The sequence below is a fragment of the Filicampus tigris genome, chromosome 10, assembly GCF_054856515.1.
Source record: "Filicampus tigris isolate MCC_2025a chromosome 10, RoL_Ftig_1.0, whole genome shotgun sequence".
Taxonomy (NCBI): Eukaryota; Metazoa; Chordata; class Actinopteri; order Syngnathiformes; family Syngnathidae; genus Filicampus; species Filicampus tigris.
This window is the reverse complement of record NC_141226.1, coordinates 1,691,506-1,708,772: the sequence shown is the minus strand read 5'-3', so window position 1 is coordinate 1,708,772 and position 17,267 is coordinate 1,691,506.

Sequence of the window (17,267 nt, the reverse complement as noted above, 5' to 3'; positions counted from 1 at the left end):
ACACATCTGTGACAGAAAATGACAATGGTGAGGTGGACCCAACGATACTGTGGGATGCCATGAAAGTGGTTGTTAGAGGAAAACTAATTGCAGAAGCTGCTTGGATAAAAAAGAATAATTCAGAATTATACAGGAAATACTTTGGAAAATTAAGGTTGCTAGAAAAACAAAATTATGATTCAAAGGTCTCTATTCTTTACATGGAGATAAAGGGCCTAAAGAGCAAAATAAACATAATATTAGCAGAAGAAGTGGAAAAAAAGAGTAAATTTGTAAAACAGAGTTATTATGAAATAGGCCCGAGAGCCACCAAATTATTATCGAGACGCATAAGAAAACAGCAAAGTATTAATAGTATTAACAAAATAAGAGATCCACGTACACAGGAATTGCTTCACTCTCCGGAGGAGATTGAGAAGGTAATTAAGGAATACTATAGTAAATTGTATGAGCAACCTTTGTCAGCAGGAGAAGGTGTGATCGAGGAATTTTTGAAGACAGTAGACTTGCCTTCGATTGGTTCATCCCAAAATAAGAAATTAATAGCAGAAATTACAGAAAAAGAGGTGTCGGATGCTATTAAGAAATTGAAGAACAGAAAAAGCCCCGGGAGTGATGGATATAGTGCAGAATGGTATAAAGCATTTAGCAAAGAATTAACACCTTTACTGGTGACATCATTCAATTGGACGCTTAAGGAAAATAAAATACCTCCATCATGGGAGGAAGCAATAATTTCTATAATACCAAAACCTGGAAAAGATAAAGAATACATCGGAAATTATAGACCTATCTCATTACTGAATGTACATTATAAAATGTTTACATCTGTTATCTCAGAAAGACTAAACACATTTGTAACAGACTTAATAGACTAGGACCAGACAGGATTTATTAAAAAAAAAAACGACAAGCACAAGATAACATTAGAAGGACACTACATATAGTAAACCAAGCTCAAAAGGACAAACAGGAGACCTTATTAGTAAGTGTAGATGCGGAAAAGGGCTTTGACTCAGTAAATTGGATTTTTTAATTTAAAGTATTGGAAAGATTTGGCTTCAATAGTAAGTCTGTGCAATGTATTAAGTCATTATACCATCAATCCAAAGCCAGAATTAAAATGAATGGCAACCTGACAGACAGAATATATTTACAAAGGTCAACTAGACAGGGCTGCTGTCTCTCACCCACTTTGTTCGCCCTTTTTATTGAGCCATTAGCGCAAGCAGTATGACAGAGTGAAGAAATTATGGGAGTAACAATAAACAACATAGAAAATAAGATTGGACTTTATGCCGATGATGTAATTGCGTACCTCAGACAACCAGAGGTACACACTAATGAATCTATTTGAAACATTTGGTCATATATCTGGATACAAGGTTAATATTTAAAAAACAGAGGTACTGAAGATACACTACACTCCATCGAGGTTCATACAAGAAACATATCATTTCAACTGGAACCAAGATGCATTTCGATATTTAGGGGTCCACATCACCAAAAAACGAACTGATTTGTACAAAGTAAATTATATTATCGATCAGGAAATTAAAAAGGACATAGAGAGATGGTCTACTTTAACAATGGACTTTAGCTCACGAGTCGAGGTGATCAGAATGAATATACTACCTAGACTTCTCTACATGTTCGAATCCTTACCAGTAGAGGTCCCACAAACACAGTTTGTACACAGGGATAGGGTAATATCTAGAGTCATTTGGAGTGGAAAACACCCAAGAGTGAGATATGCGACTTTACAATTACCAAAGGTATAAGGAGGTGTGGGTCTCCCAAATTTAAAGGAGTACTTCCTCGATGCCCAATTCAGATATATAGTATGCTGATTTAATACAGAATATGCGGCTAAATGGAAAAGTATGGAAAGAGAGTTTGAGGGTTACCCGATTCAGAGTTTGGTTGGAGATAAAGTTATATATGATAAGTTGCGTGAAAAACTAGATCCCGTTACTTTATTCACTCTGGAGTTGTGGTTTACAGTTACACAGAAATATAAAATTGAGGATACAAAGCTGTTGAAGTGGGTGGCATATGATAAAGCTTCCAAACCGAACGAATATGACAGGGAATTTGAACGGTGGCAATGTAAGGGAATAACAGCTTGGTGCACCTTGTTGGACGGAGGGCAAATTAAAAGTTTCCATGATATGAAGGAAGAAGGTGTTCTGGACAGTCATGACTTCTATAGATATTTACAAGCAAGGGATTATTATATGAAAAAGATCAGACTTGATCTCGCACATGAAATATGGGGTGTAACTCAACTTATACTCAAATCCTATTAAGGTAACTCTTTCAGAATTATTTCTGCACTATACAAAGAATTGATGAGAAATAAGAATTCAACTAATTATGTAAAGACGAAATGGGAATCTGAGTTTGGGATAGAAATCACAGAGCAACAATAGTGTAGGATGTGGAGTGCACATCAATCGACCACAAGCTCACAATCATGGAGAGAGTTCTCATGGAAAAAAATTCTAAGGTTTTTTGTAACCCCCAAAATTAAAAATAGGTATTCAAAAACGAATCTCAACTGTTGGAGGGATTGTGGTGAAATGAATGCAGATCATGCACATATCTTTTGGAAATGTCATAAAATAACCCCTTTTTCGAAAAAAATACATACGGCAATACAAAACATTTTAAGGTATAATGTCCCTTTTGACTGTAAAATTTTATACATGAATGACTTTGGTGAAGGGAAGATATATGTCAGGTTCACACCAAGTGAGACATTAGTAAACAATGTACACAATGAGGAGAGAAGACACTCTACAACAATATTGTCTTTTTACTTGCAAGGAGAGCGCAGGGAAGTGTACGATTACAGTTCCTAAAACCCTATGCCCGGCTCCCGCGCCTCCTCTCTTTTTATTTTCTTCGGAGTCCCTGATTACAAAGGTGTTCCAGCTCTAAGGGAAAGGGGAGCGAAAGCAGCTGGAACACTATGAACTTGTTTTGTCTATGTGTGTGTGTGTGTGTGTGGGGGGGGGTTCGTGTGTGTGTGTGAGGCATTAGCATACATATGTGGAAGCAAAGCACATCAAGCAAGTTGGGCGTAGATTTGGAAAAAGCTAAAGCTAAATCCACAAGCTAATAAAGCTAACAGGCCTTGTTTACAAGAATCCAACACATGAATAATAAAATACATTATTATTTTTACATTTCCCCCTGTTTTTATATAATATAAAGCTAAACCTACAAAGCTAACTAGCCTAATTATGAAAAATCCAACACATGAATAATAAAATACATTATTATTCTTACATTCCCCCCTGTTTTTATATAATATAAAGCTAAACCTACAAAGCTAACAATCCTAATCATGAAAAATCTAACACATGAATCAGTACATACATCATTCTTACAATATATGATGGGGATAAATATCTAGTAAAAATATTATTAGTTGCATGTAAAAAAGCTATAACTAGAAAATGGTGTAATGTAGATCCACCTGACCAGGGTCAATGGATGGCAATTGTGGAGGAAATCCGCATGATGGAGATACTGACTTTTCGTGTGAGACTACAGGGTACTCAAGGAGACCGAAAATGGGGAAAAATGGACAATGTATAAAACCGGACTGACAAATGGCGATTGACAAGAGGAAGAAGAGGAAGTGGAACTGAATTGTGAATGAATTGTGACTCCCCGGGTGTTGGTGTTATTGTTAGTTATTTTGTTTTGTTTTGTTTTTATTTGACCTTTTTGATGTGTGTTTTCATATATGCTGAAGAGAGTTCGGGGCGGACCCTGGAACATTGTCGAGTAGTAGTAGGGGAACACACACACCTATATATAGGTTAAGATACACAAACAGGGGGTTGGGACGAACTGACCTTTTAGGCCAGTTCAAAACAGAGATGAACATTTTTCAGAAAAGCTCAAGTTTTAGCTGAGTGATCCATAAGGTCACTCAGATGGGGTTGCTAGACTTTTCCTCTTTGGCGTATATGTTTAGATAGGTGACTTGAGCCGGGCCGTTATCTTGCTGTGACCTTTCTCTTGCTTGGCCTTCCGTGGCAAACTTACTAGTTGATTTCATTAGTGGTCACACATAGTCACAGGGGCTATCTTCACAGATACATCTCGATTTTTCTGGCACACTACATGGGTCTAAATTTATGGCGACCCCACTTTTGTGGGGTCAAAAGAGGGATTGTGCTTTTTTACAAATGACTAAATTCCAAGTTATGTTGGCCTCAGTATTTGAGGCCGAAAGAGGGTTTGAAGGATCTGAATATATAAGAATGGCTTTATATTAGCCAACAGGTTAACCAAAAACCAAATTGGGAATTACACATTGCATAATCAGTTCAAAGTCAGCGTGCCGTGATCTGTATGATTCCTGAACTTCAGAGATGGTAAAGAAAACTGACGAGAAAATTCAATCGATTTGTGTGAGTCTTTATTGTGTGAAGGCAAAAGCCTTCACACATTTGTTATTCTACACCATTCAACTTTATGAGTATTGTACTTCTATTTTATTCCTCACACTTTTTTGGCGTTCTTCTAGCTCCACATTTTTCAACTGATTCTCGCCGTTCCAAGTTCAATGTGTTCCAACCATTCACGGCACCCGGGAGTTCTTTTTCTTCATTCAAAAAATTTACGGTTTTCCCAAAATACCCAGTTTATCACTCCAACAAAACCCATTAATTTCCAATGGTGTATTCAACATTTCCCATTTCCACCATTGCAATTTAAAATTCACATGATTCAACTTATTCAACACACCCACAATTCCTATTTCCCAAAAATTCAACTTATTCACCCGTAAAACCCCCCCACAAAATTCCACCATTCATTCCCATTGCCATATTAAACAATTCACATTTAAAACATTCCAATTTGAAATTCACAACATTCATCTCATTCAACTCATATTGGTCAAGCTTTTCAACACTCCCAAAATTCCTACTTCCCACACTTTCAACTCATTCGCTGTTAAAAAAACCCCACAAAAATTCCACTATTAACCATTCAATTCCATTGGAACATTCAACTTTTCACATTTAAACCTTCCCAATTTCCACAAATTCAACTCAAATTCAGCTTTTCAACACCCCCCAAATTCTTACTTCCCACACATTCAACTCATTCACAGTTATAAAACCCACTAAATTCAACTTTTCACCATTCATTGACATTGGCCGATTTAACCTTTCGCATTTACACCATTCCAATTTTCACAAATTCAAGTCATTCAACTCATTCAGCTAACATTCAGCTTTTCAACACCCCCAATATTCTTACTTCCCACACATTCAACTCATTCACTCTTAAAAAACCCACAAGAATTCAACTATTCACCATTCATTTCCATTGGAACGTTATACTTTTCACATTTACACCTTCCCAATTTCCACAAATTCAAGTCATTCAACTCACATTCAGCTTTTCAACACCCCCAAAATTCCAACTTATTCAGGCTTAAAAAAAAACACAAAAATTCACCATTCATTTCCAGTGGACCAGTGTTATTGCCCCTTGGTCGCCCCAGTGTGGCGGCCATCTTGGTCAGGGATATTAGCTAGACTGGGGATACTCACCCTGAGGTCTCCCCAGTGCGGCGCCCATCTTGGGAAGGGACATTAGCTAGACTGGGGATACTCACCCCGAGGTCTCCCTAGTGCGGCAGCCATCTTGGACAGGGACAATAGATGGACTGTGGATACTCACCCCGAGGTCTCCGCAGTGCGGCGGCTATCTTGGACAGGGACATTAGCTAGACTGATGATACTCACCCTGAGGTATTCCGTTTCCGGCGCCGTGCGAGTGGCAGCCCGCTACAGCAGCTCCGGCTCACTGGTGAGCCTTTTCATGTGTTTTTGGACATTACTATTATTCTACCTCATACGTTTTTTCACAAAGTTGATAGTCGTAGACTTGGACACCCACACTGCGGTGTTCTTGCTACTGCTGGTGGCTATTTTTTGCGCTATCGTGTCTGGCAACTTGGCTCGGACCCGTGAGCTGAGGAGGAAGAGACAGGGATCTCGTGCGAGGGTAAAACGCCAGGAAAGGAGGAGACGATACCATCCCGTCCTCCCGTCTGTTATCATGGGGAATGTTAGATCTCTCCCCAACAAGATGGACGAGCGAGCGGCGCTTATGCGGCATGAGAGGGACTTCCGGGAGGCTAGCCTGATGTTAATCACGGAGTCGTGGCTAACAGCGCTAACGCCAACGCGGTCGTAGAATTGGACGGCTTCCAAACCATACGCGCGGACAGGACGCTGGAGAGTGGAAAGAGGAAGGGAGGAGGGCTGGCTGTGTTTGTGAATGATAGATGGTGTAATCCTGGGCACGTCACCATTAAGGAGCAGCTTTGCAGCAGGGATAATGAGCTGCTAGCTGTTGGCATGAGGCCATTCTACATCCCACGACGGTTTGGTCATGTGGTCGCGGTGACCGTCTACGTCCCCTCACCCCCCCCCCCCCCCCCCCTGCTGCCAACGGCGACACAGCCTGTAATGTCTTGACTGCAGCTGTGAGCAGGCTACAAACACAGCACCAGAAGGCCCTGCTACTCATCTCTGGTGACTTCAATCATGCCACCCCTTCCTCCTCTCTGTCTTGATTCACACAGTATGTCACCTGCCACACCAGAAACAATAAAACACTGGACCTTTTCTATGCAAACACCAAGGAGGCATACACATCACTGCCCCTCCCCCTGCTGGGCAAAGCTGATCAAAACCTGGTGGCTCTCCAGCCTGTGTACAAACCTCTGGTCCGCAGCCAGTCAGCTGTGACCCGCACGGTTCAGAGATGGTCTGGAGAGGCCGAGGAGGCCTTAAAGGACTGCTTCAGCACAACTGTGTGGGAAGTATTCAGCGATGCTCACGGGGAAGACATTAGTAGTCTAACGGACACTGTTACAGACTATATAAATTTCTGCATGGAGAACACCATACCCACCAGGACAGTGAGGTGTTTCTAAAACAACAAACCCTGGATCACACTAGACATAAAAGCTCTCCTGAAGGAGAAGAAGAGGGCTTTTGCGTCAGGCAACAAAGAGGAGCGGAAGATTGTGCAGTGCCAGCTGAGGAGGAGGATCAGAGAGGGGAAAAGGTCCTACAGGAATAGGATGGAGGAGCAGCTGCTGCAGAATAATGCCAGGGGAGTCTGGAAGGGCCTGAAGACCTGCAGCACTGTCACTTAGAGTATTTTTCCTCTGTACTATGTACAGTCAAAAATTAGTGATCCTTCATACTTTTTATGTAGATGTGAGTTGGTGTGTATATACACGTGTATATACACAGTGTTACTTGTTTATAAGATAAGATAAGAATGCCTTTATTGATCCCACAGTGGGGAAATTTTCATTGTTACAGCAGCAAAGATATAGGTCATACAGGGACGGCGGCATAATGTGGCCATTAATGTATAACATTGACGGCAAACATTTAGGATCAAACCTATGTGAATATACGCAGTACATGTATATACACACCAACCTACATCTACATAAAAAGTATGAGGAACACTCATTTCGGCCTTTACATAGTACAGAGGAAAAAATACTCTAAGTTAGTGACAGTGCTACAGGGCTGTAGTGAAATGTAAGGAACAGCATTGGATAAAAATAAAACTAGACTAACAGTAGTGGGGAATGTTGAGTATTGCACGGTATCACAGTAGTGGGGAATATTGGGTATTGCACGATATGAGCTCAGGTGCAGGACTGCACAATTGCACTAATGTCCGCCAGTTTGTAGAGACTGCACAATGTTCTTGTTAAAGAGTCTGGCAGCAGCAGGCAAGAAGGAACGGCGGAATCTCTCCTTTGCACAGCGAGGGTGTAACAGTCTGTCACTGAAGGAGCTGTGGAGTGCTGTTAGGGTGCCCTGGAGGGGGTGGTCCGGGTTGTCCAGCATTGATGACAGCTTGGCCATCATTCTCCTGTCCCCCACCGAGTCCACAGAGTCCAGGGAGCAGCCCAGGACAGAGCCGGCCGTCCTGACCAGTTTGTCCAGCCGCTTCTTGTCCCGGGCCGAGATGCCGCCTGCCCGGGTGACCACTCCCTGGAAGATGACCGATGCAACCACCGAGTCATAAGAGTTCCTGAGGAGTGTCCCATGAACCCCAAAAGACCTCAGTCTCCTGAGTAGGAACAGTCTGCTCTGACTCTTCCTATAGAGGGCGTCTGTGTTGTCGCACCAGTCCAGTTTATTGTTCAGATGAACACCCAGGTACTTGTAAGTTGAGACTCTCTCAACATCTGTTCCCCGGATATTCACTGGTGCAGGTGAAGAGTGCTGGCGCCTACCGAAATCCACCACCATTTCTTTGGATTTCCCCGCATTGATCAGGAGGCGGTTCTGCTGGCACCAGTCCACAAAACCCTGAGTAAGTTCTCTGTACTCCCGATCATCTCCGCCTGTGATGAGGCCGACAATCGCAGAGTCGTCAGAGAACTTCTGCAGGTGACAGGCAGGGGTGTTGTAGTTGAAGTCCGAGGTGTAGAGGGTGAACAGGAAGGGAGCCAAGACAGTTCCCTGTGGGGCCCCCGTGCTACAGAGGAGCACGTTAGACACACAGTCCTGTGTCCTCACATACTGTGGCCGGTTTGTGAGGTAGTCCTGGATCCATGTGGTGAGGTGGTGGGCCACCCCCGCCCGCTCCAGCTTGTCTCCCAGTAGGGTGGGCTGGATGGTGTTGAAAGCACTGGAGAAATCAAAGAACATGATCCTCACAGTGCTCCCCGCCTTCTCCAGTTGGGAGAGTGAAGTGTGGAGGAGGTAGATGATGGCATCATCCACACTGATGCCAGGCTGATATGCGAACTGCAGTGGGTCCATTGAGGAGCTCACCAGGGGGCGCAGGTGGACAAGGACCAGTCCCTCCAGGGTCTTCATCAGGTGAGACGTCAGCACCACTGGTCTGAAGCTGTTGAGCTCCTTTGGGTGGGGGGTCTTTGGCACCGGGACCAGGCAGGATGTTTTCCATAGCTGGGGGACCCTGCCCAGCTTCAGGCTCAGGTTGAACATGTGCTGGACAATTCCACACAGCTGGTCTGCGCAGGATTTGAGGAGCTGGGGGCTGATGCCATCTGGACCCGCTGCCTTCCTCGCCTTCATCTTCTTCAGCTGGTTCCTCACCTGAGATGTTGTGAAGGCCAAGGCTGGGCAGGAGGGAGTGGTGGCTATCTGGTGTAGCTGGGAGCTGGAGACTGTGGAGAAAAGGGGGGAGGGGGTGACACGCCCAGCAGGAGGAGTAGGTGGAGGCTGCAGCAGGAGAGACTGAGTGGAGGCAGGCATCTGATCGAACCTATTGAAAAAGAGATTCAGCTCATTTGCCCACTGCAGGTCCCCCCCAGTCCGGGTCTTGGGTTGTCCGTGGCCTGAGATGGTCTTCAGGCCCCTCCAGACTCCCCTGGCGTTATTCTGCAGCAGCTGCTCCTCCATCCTCTTCCTGTAGGACCTTTTCCCCTCTCTGATCCTCCTCCTCAGCTGGCGCTGCACAGTCCTCCGCTCCTCTATGTTGCCTGACGCAAAAGCCCTACTCTTCTCCTTCAGGAGAGCTTTTATGTCTGGTGTGATCCAGGGTTTGTTGTTGGAGGAACACCTTACTGTCCTGGTGGGTATGGTGTTCTCCATGCAGAAATTTGTATAGTCTGTAACAGTGTCCGTTAGACTACTAATGTCTTCCCCGTGAGCATCGCTGAATACTTCCCACACAGTTGTGCTGAAGCAGTCCTTTAAGGCCTCCTCGGCCTCTCCAGACCATCTCTGAACCGTGCGGGTCACAGCTGGCTGCCTGCGGACCAGAGGTTTGTACACAGACTGGAGAGCCACCAGGTCGTGATCAGCTTTGCCCAGCGGGGGGAGGGGCAGTGATGTGTATGCCTCCTTGGTGTTGGCATAGAAAAGGTCCAGTGTTTTATTGTCTCTGGTGTGGCAGGTGACATACTGTGTGAATGAAGGCAGAGAGGAGGAAGGGGAGGCATGATTGAAGTCACCAGAGATGAGTACCAGGGCATTTGGGTGCTGTGTTTGTAGCCTGCTCACTGCTGCAGTCAAGACATCACAGGCTGTGTCGCTGCTGGCAGCTGGTGGGACGTAGACGGTCACCGCGATCACATGACTAAACTCTCGCGGGATGTAGAATGGCCTCATGCCAACAGCTAGCAGCTCAATATCCCTGCTGCAAAGCTGCTCCTTAATCGTGATGTGCCCAGGATTACACCATCTATCGTTCACAAACACAGCCAGCCCTCCTCCTTTCTTCTTTCCACTCTCCAGCGTCCTGTCTGCGCGTATGATTTGGAAGCCGTCCAATTCTACGACCGCGTTCGGCGTTAGCGTTGTTAGCCACAACTCCGTGAATAGCATCAGGCTAGCCTCCCGGAAGTCCCTCTTGTGCCGGGTGAGCGCCGCTAGCTCGTCCATCTTGTTGGGGAGCGATCTAACATTCCCCATGATAACAGACGGGAGGACGGGGTGGTATCGTCTCCTCCTTTCCCGGCGTTTAACCCCCGCACGAGATCCCCGTCTCTTCCTCCTCAGCTCACGGGGGATATCGGGTCTCGCCCCGGGAGCCGGCGCATGGTTAGCACGGAGTGCTAACAGCTGATTCCGGCTGTAAACAATGGGGGCTCGGCTCCGAGCCAAGTCGCCGGACACGATCGCGCAAAAAATAGCCATCAGCAGCAGCAAGAACACCGCAGTTTGGGTGTCCATTGCTACGCAAGTTACGACTATCAATTATACGAAAAAGGTATGAGGTAGAGTAATATTAAAGAACAAAAACACACGAAAAGGCTCACCGATGAGCCGGAGCTACTGTAGCGGGCTGCCACTCGCGCGGCGCCGGAAACGAAAAAAAAAAAAAAAAAAAGTGGGACACTGCTGGCTCAGCGGTGCGACAGTCTGAGTGCCCAGCTTGAGCAGCGCGACATCCGAGGAACGCCCTCTTCGGATTTCCAAGCTGCATCAAGCTTGATGCCTCCTTACATATTCAGATGTCGTGAGCCCAATTTACCCCACCCTACACGGTATGAGGGTGAACCCGGTTTGTGTGGGCAGTTCCTCCATCAATGTTCCCTCATTTTTGATCAGCAAGCACTTACTTATGCCACCGATAGTTCGCGAGTGGCGTTTATGAGTCTCCTGTCTGGTCGAGCTGCTGCGTGGGCTTTGGCGGTGAGCAATGCCAAACCCGGGCTCCGGTCTTCCCTGCCTGATTTTGTTAAAGATTTCACCAAGTGTTTCACCACCCTGTACAGGGTAGGGAGGCCGGAGGTCGGTTGTTAGATTGCGCTCAAGGTAACCAATCCGCTGCTGATTATTCCATACACTTCCGTATTCTTGCGGCTGAGAGTGGGTTCGACGACTGTGCACTTCGTAGCATATTCCGTCGTGGACTGAATTCATCACTTAAAGACGAACTGGCCGCATGAGATGACACCACCAGCCTGGAGGGACTTATTGCACTTGCTATTCAGCTCTTATTTGATGTTCCCTGGCCTTGTTTTCGCCAGCGTCCTTTGTTCATACCTTGTCTGTCATTTTTGGACTTTGTAATTAAAGATTTTTCTGTTCGACGCTTTTGTCTCATTTTGCGTTTTTGGGATCCACATTTTTTCCTGTCCGCTTTTGTCGGACGTGACAGTAGCGTCTCCCAATGATACACCATCAGTCGTAGTTCAATGAACGCGTTTTTATTAATTCAACCCGCTACTGTGGGCCGTAGCCGACGCCAACACAAGTACAACAACCATTCAATACACCCAGTCACACACTCTCTCCTTCGTCCTCCGCTCCTCCTCTCTCGCCTGCACCCCCTCCCATCCAGCGAGCCGTGTGACGCATTCAACACGCTCAAAAACAACATAACTCTACAAAACACGAATTCAACCACAACAAAGATAGCTCAGTTCGTTACAATACTTTACTACTTACAAAACTGCACGCGCTTATTTCCATTGTGAGCACCGGGGTTTTTTTTTTTTTTTTGTATTGTATAATTATTTGGGTCCAGACCATCAGGAATGGCAGTCAACAAGTTACTTATTTACTTTCCACTTCCTCTCCTTCCCGGCCTTGAAAATAAAAGCATTCCAGGAAACCCCTATACACAGCAAGTTTGCTAGTCGTATTTCCGGAAGTAGTGAACGCCAGAAGAAGTGTATGAACTACACCTTGATGTGCCAACGTCAGTTGAGTTGAGTCAGCAATATACTCGTGGACACAAGTTGTTTTGCATTTAATGCATTTAATTTTATTGCGAAAACGATCTGGAAGGTGGCGGCTACGGGAATGTGGGTGCATCCGTCTCCGTGCGGGAAACTGTCATCGCAACCAGCAACGTGCGCTCAAAGCATGTTTGTATTTCCTCATTGTCACACGTCCCATAACCCGCGCCTCCCACCTGCAACTGGGGCATACCATTACAAAGAGGGGCCGGGGGGGTGTGTGTGTGGAGCAATGCCACAATCCCTATAACAGCAGTTATCGCTCGCGCCGATGCAGGAGTAGAAAGAAGCCTAAAAATAAGCCTTTCACCGAGTAGGCTGAGATTAATTTTGGCCACCTAGCGAGCACGTCACACGCACGAGGGCCGATAGTGGGCCGGACTAAAGTACACCTCTGGCCATGCTTAGTTAAGCCATTTTTAAAAATTTGTCGCCCTCCCCCGCCCCGCCCACGAAATGGGCATCCGGCCAGGCCGGAGGGTGGCCATCTTGGACAGGAACATTAGCTAGACTGGGGATACTCACCCCGAGGTCTCCCCGGTGCGGCGGCCATCTTGGACAGGGACACTAGCGAGACTGAGGATACCCACCCCGAGGTCTCCCCGGTGCGGCGGCCATCTTGGGCAGGGACATTAGCTGGACTGGGGATACTCCCCCCCGAGGTCTCCTCAGTGCGGCGGCCATCTTTGGCAGTGACCCCTAGTGACCCGCAAGTCACCCAAATGACCCGGAAATGGACCGCAAGTCACCCAAATGACCCAGAAATGAACCGGAAGTGACCCATATGACCCGGAAGTGACCTGGAAGTGACCCAAATGTCCCAGAAGTGACCCACGTAACCTGGTAGTTACCCCAAATGAACCAGAAGTGACCCCCAAGTACCCGTCACATTCAGTAATGGCACATTCAACATTTACACAATTTCACATTCTCACATTGGGGGTGGCATGGTTCAGTGATAGAGTGGTCGTTTCCCAACCAGAGGTTCGATCCCCGGCCATTCCATCCTTGTTTGCCTTCTTTTTTTCCTGACCTCCTTCTTTTATTTTTTCCTTACTTCTTCTTTTCTTTGTTCCCTTCTGATTTGTGTCTCTTTAAGGAAAGCAGCCCAGCTTGACTTGTCAGATTCCTGAACTTAAGAGACTGAAGGAAACGGATGGAAAATCCAATCAACTTTATTTATATTTGAATGCCTTCTTGAAAAATAAAACGAACATGCAGTGAGTTGTTTTTGTGAATTGATAATTGGGCTTGCGCCCTGGTGACCCAAACCTAACAACTCCAACAAATAGGGGACCCTGACGTGATCTTCCGAGGCGGGTGTCCATTGGAGATCCCGTGGCTTGCTCTTTACTCCACAATATTCTTTAGACCGGCGCCGGCAAAACACAAAAGGTAAGGGAGTGCCTGTTGACACGAAAGCTCCCTTCTATCATATTTGTAGCGTTGATGAGCACTGCCGAAAATAGTGATAAATACTCTGAAATCCAGGAATTTATTGCTGTATATTGGTTGATATTTGTGTTGATTGTGTGTTGTTATTGGCGTTATTTACTTTAGCAGTGTTGTAAAAAATGCCTTAAAGTGACACTTGGATGAGCTTAACATTGGCACTTATATAATAGGTTTGCATGTAAAACGGACATCAGTACTAAAATGCCCACCTCAAAAGACTTTGTAGTAATTTAAGGGATTTTTTTGTGATTAGGTTTACAACAAATTGCCCCGCCCCTTTTGGGGGCGTGGTTTATATTATTTTTTTCGGTCTCAGCTGTCTATGTCACTGGAGGGAGCCAAGCGTGGTGATATTGCTCGCTTTGTCAGTTCTGATGTCTAAAACAGCGACCAATCGCCACCAAAATGCAAATGCACATTGCTCCACTTCAACTTGTGAAAGTATAAAAGTGTTCTGCACAATAGTTTGGATTTATTGACATGACGTGATCTCATCATGATTACCTCCACAAAATCAAAAATACAGTGGCGATCGCTTCTCCACTTGCACAGGCCGAAGCGAACAAGAGCAGGAATGCGCACACGAACCCCGACATTTAGCAACGCTAAACTCGTCGTGTCAACTCTCGGGAGGCAGACGGCAACTGGCAGGGGGCAAGCAATCAGGCAAGCATGGATCTTTATCCCCGCCCCGTCCCTCCCCTCCCCAGCTAAGAGTAGGATAACAGTACAGCTAATGGCAACAACTAGCTTCAGGCCGTTAAAACCAAAGGCGTTAGCACAACAACATTAGCTCCTTACTGTCTGCCCAGCCTGAGTCTTCATGTCGCGTGGTTGCCTCCCAAGCAGTCGCGTGCATTGTCCGACACCGCTTGCAGCCGCCAGCTTCGGCGCGAGTGAAGCGGCGTGAGAGTGAGGTATGACCTCATCGAACAAGCGTCAATGTTCAGCAAACAAAAAGTTCCAGCGAGGAGGCTGACTGCACAGCCGAGTGTGGCCGCATTGGAACGTCTCGGCTGTTACGTTCCATTGGACGGCGTGTTGTCGGTTGAAAAACTGTGACCATTCCTCATCCAAATAAATGTGCACGTCCACTTATTCCCACTTCAATCTCTGTAAATATCTTGACTGGTGTTAAATGCCTCGCCTGTCCTAACTGTGATCAGCAAAGAAGCAGTGTTTATTTTTTATTTTTTTATAGCAAAGAAGCAGTGTGCGCTCATCCCAGCATAAATCTATGTAGCTCTGCTCACTTCCACATTTCCTCATTCTTATATAAATCAGCCATGGAGAGGTTAATTCTTTTGATATGTTGAAGTGGTCAGTAAGGATGTCCACATAAATTTTGGTGCCAATTGATCACCGTTTTTGGACGTAATAAACAATGACAGTACAATGATTTCCAGTGGATAGTTTGTAGTCGGTTCCTCCAGTGACTCCGACCAAACAAGGATAGAACGGTAGGGGGCGGGCTATTCTCCTCATTAACAGGAGGCGTCATTCATGGAGTCACTTATTTCCTAATTTCTCCCAAATTTATTGATAAAATAGAAAATGACAACTCTTTCCATTTTCCTGATCAAAGAATATATAAAATGAACTTGTTAGTGAAAACATGGCCATCCCCCAACCGTCCTTTTAAGTAACAGCTGCATTATTGTATTGTCTTGAACGTCTCAAAAATAAAGCTCTTGTGAAAAATAATACTAAATAATAATACAAAAAAATTGTATTAAAATAAATATGCTGGTTAAAAACAGTAATTCATGGTAAAGTTCACAAACAGTTCATGAAATAATAAGCTTATAGTTTATAATAATATAAACAAAGAAGTTCGTGTGATTTGTCCAAAAATAACTCCTTTTTTTGTTAAGAATCGGAATCGAGAATCGTTAGGAACTGGAATTGAATCAAAGAGCCTGAATCGGAACCGGAATCGTCCAAATTCAAATGATGCCCAACCCTAGTATGGACACGACTGTAGATGGCGGCAAGGTAGCGAAGCACGTAGCTGTATGACACAAAGAGCGTGGCGGATAGGTTGAGCCACTAGAAGTCCAATGTCAACGTAATGGATTGAACGTGAAAAAAAGGAGATAAAAAGAAGGCCAAAGCCGATGCCATGACAAAGTCTAAGCTGCAAGAGAGAGCATGCGTGAGGATGGCAGAGCTTTTGAAGGTGAACATGAAGCAAACCATTGACACCAGTTCATGCGTGTTTCATGTGGGGGCTGGGTGGGAAGAATGTCATCACGAAATAGGCATAGCGAGCCTTCAAGATTGATCACCGTGTGGGATTGGTCGTCAGGTGTCATGTTCGAGCACGAAGTGAGGACAGCGTCCCCGGTTTGCGTATGAGTTAGCAAACGGTTGCTATCAAAGGAGGGGCAGTGTTATGTGCCCTAATTGGGTAGCTCCACTTGGCAAAGGGGAAGGTAAGTGTCCAGAGGATGATCTGTTGTGGTCGCTTGAGGGACAGCAAGCTCAGCCCCCCCTTTTGACAGGTCATCAACCTGGTGATGGTCATGTGCATTCAGGACAAAGTCATCTGATGCACCTGGCAGGCCTAGAGCGTAGCAATAGGCGGTTGATTTGGGCTGAGGTGCAAGTGGCCGTGGCCGCTGCACCTGTGCCCAGATTTTGTATTGACTGTAATTGATCAGGAGTGCGAAGCGGTCCAGCAGGTCCTGACCAATTAGCAGAGGGACCGCTTCCACAGGAGATACGGAGACCGTATGGCCTAATTGGTATGGTCCAATAGGGCTGTTCGATTTTTCCTAACAAGAAAATCCTGATTATTTCCTCTCAAACACGATTTTACGATTACGCTTTCTTTGTAAAATAAAAAATAATGAAAAATGAAGTATTTTGAATGTCTTTTATTGAAACTTAATTTTTCTTTCTTTGAACTCAAAATGTCAGTCAATTTAACTTAATACAAACAGAACAATCCATTGGGATTAACATTATTTTACTTACACATTTCAGATCTGTTCTTAATTAAACCAATAATGACATAAGAAAGTGCATGTACCATCTGAAACAAAATCATCAACATGAGAGAAGGTAGACAGTCAAGTCTGTAAACCAAACAGTCTGTCAGCCAGTAAGTCATTTTGCCAACCAGCTAGTGACTAGCCTTTCACCTTTCTCCCTTGTCTTACTTAAATATAAATCAATGATTAGTGCAAAACTGTCACTCAATAATACAATGCACTGTCAAGCTTAAGTAAGGATGCATAGTCCGGCTGGACCAGAGGTCCGTGGTAGAGGAGAAAAAAAGGGACGCCTTTCAGACGTTGAGTAACTTGCTCACGGGTTGTATTGTACATGCGGGGCACAGACAATGTAACCCAGCTGTAGTTTTATTGTACAGATTGGGTCAGTGTCATAAAAGTACACAAATATAAATGTGTTCATTTTGTTGTCATTGTATCTTATGTTTTTTGTTTCTGTTTGTTTGATGCCCTCTTAATTGTTGCGATGCCGCACTTTGACAGTTTTACGACACTACCACCATTTATGTTAGTGCTCTTGTGAGGGAGCTCAGGGCAGAGTGGAAAAGCTGTCGAGGAGT